Consider the following 6,160-nt stretch of genomic DNA (forward strand, 5'->3'; position numbering starts at 1 on the left):
ATCTGTGACGTAACTGAGTGTTTATAAATTCATTATTGGAAGCTGATTTCATGTTAGCCAATTCAGTCTTTGTTAAAGCAGTTTACATAGACAAAACATCTTCAGAGAGAAAGCAAAAATGGTTTCCTAATCACCAGGATACATAACTCTGTAACTTGCAGCTCAGTCTCTAAAGCAGAAATCAATGCTCTTTGACTGGCCTTGGGTCAAAGATGATCAAGTGAAGGCTGACCACTTTAGAGGAGGGTGGCCAAGACTTCACAAGCCAAAAAAAAAAAAAAAAAAACATGCCAGCAAAGAAATGTTGGTTGTTCATAGTTCCTCCCACCCTCATGAATTTCATATCTGCTTCCGGTTTAAGCAAATCCTCCTCTACTCTGCATATACCAATGATCATTCTAAAATGTCCTAACTACTCCTCCTCTCTGTTCATGTAGAAATATTGTGTTTAATAACTGAATAGCTATTTTTAATAAAAGGAAGAACCAACCCAGCATTTGTTTGGTTTTCATCTTTGGATGTAAGGGAGACTTGTTGGAAAACCCCTTCTAGTTTAAAGATTTTATTATTCTTAACCACTCTTGATTATCTAATAAGGAGAAAGAGATATTTCTCCTACACCTTTATGTTTCTAGTGTTTAAAAAGCCAAGCAATTGTAGTATGAGAATTCTAAAACACAGTTTTAATGCCAAATCACTGTTCTTTTAGTGATGATGGTGGTTATTGTGAGAGCAGACCTCTTTTGGAAACATGCCAAGAAACAGGTTCCTGACAGGTCTGGGGAGGCAACTCTTCAGGTGCAGGTACTCAGGAAAACCCAACTGGAGGGGGAAGCGGGGATGGGAATCCTATAACTAGGTGGTGACCCTAATGGCTTATTCGGAGAGGCATGGATCGAGAGAGGGTTCAATAGTCATAGTTTTGATGAATGGTAATACAGCTAATGACTTAACCTGTGACCCAGTTGAATCTAGCAGTCACCTCTGCACAGCTACTCCAGGGCCAGAGTCTCGTTCAGCCAGAGTTTGCAGGTCCTCTTACACATCAGAAGCACCTCATATATGGTAGGAATTTCGTCTACCACCTGTGATCTACACTCAGGCTTTTCCTTCTCTATCTACAACACACCTTATTTCACACTGCTGCTGTTACTTGGTCTCTTCAGTTGTGTCCGACTCTGTGCGACCCCATGGACTGTACCCCACCAGGCTCCTCCATCTATGCGATTCTCCAGGGAAGAGTGCTGGAGTGGGTTGCCATTCCCTTCTCCAGTGGATCTTCCCAACCCAGGGATCGAACCCGGGTCTCCTGCATTGTAGGCAGATTCTTTACCACTGAGCCACCAGGGAAGCCCTATTTTACACTAAATAGGTGCAATTATTCTTTATGGCGTCTAATCACTTTTAGCGATTAAGAACGTTCTTTCTGCCTCACTTCGCACTAGGAGTTTTCCTTGCCAACCCACCGCAAGCTCCACAGCCTGTGGGTTGAGGCCCAGTCGTCCTCTTCCCTCCCCTGTAAGAATGAGAATTACAGGTCTCAGCTTCAGCAGAAGGGAATATAGTCGCTCCTCGATTTAATCCATTCCTTCCTCCCTCATTGTGCCTGCCTGTGACCAGCTTGGTTTGTCTGCACCAAGTAGGTTCCTGGGCAAGCTAAGCCAAGCCGTTCTATTTCTGGAGCCCTCTGCCGAGAGCCGCTTCAAGCAAGATCATGGAAATGTTCTGATGACAGTCCCACACCGCTACAGTTGCCAGATCTTCCCAGCGCCAGCGGCGCGCGGCGGCGGCGCGTTTACCTAAGCGCGGAGAAGTGTGAGGGTTGGTCCTGCCCCGGGTGGATCGTCGCTTTGGCGCCGTCAGGCTTCAGGCATTGATTGTATTTACTTGTTCTGAAGTGCCCAGGACTTAAGGTTGATTTTCCTTCACCAGATTTAAAATACATTCATCTGTGGGCGAACAAGGAGGAAAAGAAGAAACAGAGGGCTGCCAGGCGAAGCGGGAACCAGAGGAGTACCCGGGCGCCCCTGGGCAGGAGCCAGGTGGGCGCCCTTTCGGGAAGAGAGCCCCGAGGGCCCAGTGGAGGTGAGGGCGTCGGAAGGCCCCGGGCGGCCTTGGCCGGGAAGGAGCAAGGGTCCCGTTACCCGCAGAGGATATCTAGGCCCAAGGCCCGCTTCTGCCGCGCCCGCCCTCCGGTCTGGGTCGGCTGGGCTCCCGGCTGCGCCAAGGTCGGGTCTGCTGGAGAGACTGGAAGTTGCGGTTCGCTGCCGCCCACCGCGTGCGCCCCCTGCATCGCACAGCCTTGGGCCTGTTGTGACTTCTGGGCATCGACACCTGGAACCCGTTAAAAGCGCCTCCTCCTCACGCCCGGCCTCGGTCTTTCCCCACCCTCAGGCTCTCCGGGCCCAGGCGAGCTTTGAATGTATTAATTAAATAAAGCAGGCAGCCCTTGAATCGCTCCAATGCAGGGCGCTCCCGGGAGCGTGAAAGTCCTGGCCTCCGAATCCGCCAAAGAAAATGTGTGAAAAGAGAATTAGTGAAATTAGGTTAGACCAATAAAACGTGAGGGCGCCAGCATCCCCCCCTTCCCTCTCCCCCAGCCTGGGGCTAGAAGGGCTATCTAGTCTGATCTATTGTTTCCCGCCCTGGCAGGGGGTTCATTGTTTGATAAATAATTCCCCCTCCATTTTATTCTTAAAAAAAAAAAAAAAAATGGGTATTTGCATAATCACTGCTTTGATGTGGCCAGAAATCGGAGGCTTGGTCTCCCCAAGTCTGCTATTGGTAGCGAGGCAACCAAGCTCGGTCCAGATCTTTTACTTCACTGACAGTGTGTGGCAGACTGTCAGAAACGGCACTGTTCAGCTGCTGCCTCCTTTTTAAAAAGGATCCACTTTAATGATTAAACCTAAGGAATGTCCAAAAGGAGGGGGGCAAGGGGGAAGGACGAGGGTTCTCACCCCCCCCTCCACCTCCCTCTGTCCTTCAGGGTTCATTGTTCCCAGCAGTTTCTTTTCCAAATCCCTGGGGTGGGGGTGGGGGTTGCCTCTCCCTTGGGGCTTCTCCACGTGGCTCGCCGTGGGCACCCGCAGGGGTCCACCCCGGGCCGAGGAGGGGCGAGGTCCGCTAGAGCGGTCCTCCTCGCCCCTCACCCGTTTTTCTTTCCCCAGTTTGGTTTACCCAGCACTGTACTCTCGCTCTCGCTTCGCCTGGCGGCCCACCTCTGTTTCTTCTTTTCCTTCTTGTTCACCCACCAGATGAATGAATGGATGGGGTTTGTCTTCTGCAGGATGCCGAAGTGAGCTGCTCTTTGGTTCTCGAGTGGAAACGGAGTGGGGAGGGTCCCTGGGAACGCAACTTGGGGGCAGTTTCAGATGGTTCCCGACAGGCGAGAGGAGCAAAGAAATTCACTCATCCGGAAAGCAGATCGAGAAAGCCAGTGTGGCCGGAGCTGCGATTTCCCTGCAAGGTGGCGGGAGTCGGAAGATGGAGTTGGGAAAGAGTCCTGATGGTGTGTGTGCGCTACAATAAATGACTTCTCTGTCTCTCTCTCTCTCTGCCAGGGTCGCGGGAGGAGGGGAGGCGATGCGAGTGTTCCTGTTTGCGTTCGCTTGCGCCAGCTTCTCCAGCCCCTCAAGCACAAATGGGGAAAAGTCAGCTAGGATTATTGACTAGAAACACTACGTTAGAAGCCGGGGCTGCCCCAGCAACTGGACAGGTGCCAGCTCTGATCTCCAGGCTGGGTAGGTCTCACCTGTGGCAGAAACGCACAGCCTCCCCCGCCCTGAGTCCAGGATTTCGGGAGGGCGGGAGTGGGGAGACTCCCGAGGGGAAGAAGGATCCCCGAAGCACCTGCTCCACCGGATCCCACTACCTGTGCGTCTTCCGAGTCCCCGCATCCTCCGAGCTGGACCCCGGGCCATTTTTCAAGTGTCTCACCAGCTTTTGGACGCAGAGCCTCAACGGTTGCTTAGCTCATTATAAATTCTCTTCTTTATACTTTTCAAGGCTGTAGCCGTATAAACAATCGGTTTTCTTTGTATCATATAAAATAAAAGATTCAAGATTTTTCCCCAGCGGCAGTATACTTGTAATTTTGTTTGGACTTTGAGAGCCGCTCTGTAGACACTATAGGGTATACTGAATTCCAGAGATGTAAGAAATCGAGAGGCAAAAAGCTAAAATTATTTCAAAGGACACATCTCTAAGAGACACTGTTGGACTGTAGCTGGTCTTTGAAAGATTTAATAACAAGTGTATCTCTTCTCTGACCTTGTTGAATTGTAGAACAGACCCTGACACCAGCAATTTTCTTCACTTTTCCTGCCTTTCTAATGATTCCATCACTACTTTCTCTTTTTTCTTCAGGACCTGCAGGCATACTTGGAGACATTAAACCATGAAGCAAAGAACCAAAACCTTTCACCAATTTTATTTGATCTAGAAACAATTAAGTAAAAGTGCTGAAGTCCATGTTATATGGGGAACAGGAAACTTCAAAATAAGCAGAGAAAGCTGGGGGCTGGTTTCCATGGTAGCAGCTTGCAGTAAAGCCTAATTCCTTGTGACAAAGAGGTCATCTTCCTTTTCAAATGTGTTTATGATCCCTTTGTGCATTGTATTTTGGCATAAAGGCTTCTATGCCCTGTCAGGGCTCCGCAGGCAGCTCTATGACTCTCAAGGGGGTTTATTGCCTCCTTGGTATAAGAATAGCAGAAAGAAGCCAAACTAGTGCCAGTGTGACAAAAGATAACCTCACGGGCTTGCTGTTGCTTTCTTTCTGTTAACACATAAATCTTGCTATGCACTGAAATAATTAAAAAATGAGAGATTCTGGGATAACTTTGATTTTGTGTTTTTTCAACCTTTTACATAAATTGAAACACTACATGCAAACATGTACAAGAAGATTGATTCAGTGTGAGGATATAATTATTTTTTGCCTCACTTTCCACATAATTTTGAAAAAGAAATCAAATGAGGTAAAACCTGGAATATACCTTTGAAGATGTATGGAGAAAGTCTAACCATAAACTTCAGAGGGCTATTGCATTAATACATTAATACTTCTTTCATTTCACAGTACCTAGAACATGATCAAAAAGAAGACAGAATCAAATCTATCTGAACTAGTATCTTCCTTAACTCAAAACTGCCATGGCAGCAGCTTGAAATAGACAAATAAGAAAACTTGAATTTTGCTATTAGAGCAGTAAAGCCACTGAAAAGTTTTGAGTTCAAACCCAGTGTTTCTTCTGAATTAGAAGGAAGTCAAACCTTACTAACAGAGCTCTTGATGGCTTTGCAAAAGAAGTTCCTGTCACTTTCAGGAGACCTAGGAGAGTCCAACTGACATCTTCAGTCTGGTAAGAATCAGAAAGGCTGTAGTGAAAACTGAATTTTATTTCTCAGTGAGCAAATAATTCAGTTCTACTAGAATAAAACTTCTGGAATCTTAGACTATTCTGCTCGCTTACATTCAGGAGAGTTGTCGAGACTTCCTAGAGTTTTTTTCAGAGCAACATGGTTCTAAGCTACAGAAGATGAAACTGAACTGACAAAGGCACTGGCCAGAGACCTTTACAGAGACCTTTACATGATTCTGAATCTCTCAGATATTAATGTCTTTCATGATAACAACATGTATAAGATGGTAATGGTGATACTGCATTACAAAGCAGGCTGGAGCAGATCCCTATGGTGACAACTACCTGGTTCTTAGCTCTCCAGATAATCGCTAATTCTTTTTTTTTTTAATTTATTTATTTTAATTGGAGGCTAATTACTTTACAATATTGTATTGGTTTTGCCATACATTGACATGAATCTGCCATGGGTGTACATGTGTTCCCCATCTTGAACCCCGCTCCCACCTCCCTCCCCATCTCATCCCTCTGGGTCATCCCAGTGCACAGCCTGGAGCATCCTGTATCATGCATTGAACGTGGACTGGCGATTTGTTTCACATATGATAATATATATGTTTCAATGCCATTCTCCCAAATCATTCCACCCTTGCCCTCTCCCACAGAGTCCAAAAGACCGTTCTATACATCTGTGTCTCTTTTGCTTTCTCACATACAGGGTTAATCATTACCATCTTTCTAAATTCCATATATATGGTTAGTATACTGTATTGGTGTTTTTCTTTCTGGCTTAC

Source organism: Bos indicus, chromosome 6, assembly GCF_029378745.1.
Source record: "Bos indicus isolate NIAB-ARS_2022 breed Sahiwal x Tharparkar chromosome 6, NIAB-ARS_B.indTharparkar_mat_pri_1.0, whole genome shotgun sequence".
NCBI classification, from domain to species: Eukaryota; Metazoa; Chordata; class Mammalia; order Artiodactyla; family Bovidae; genus Bos; species Bos indicus.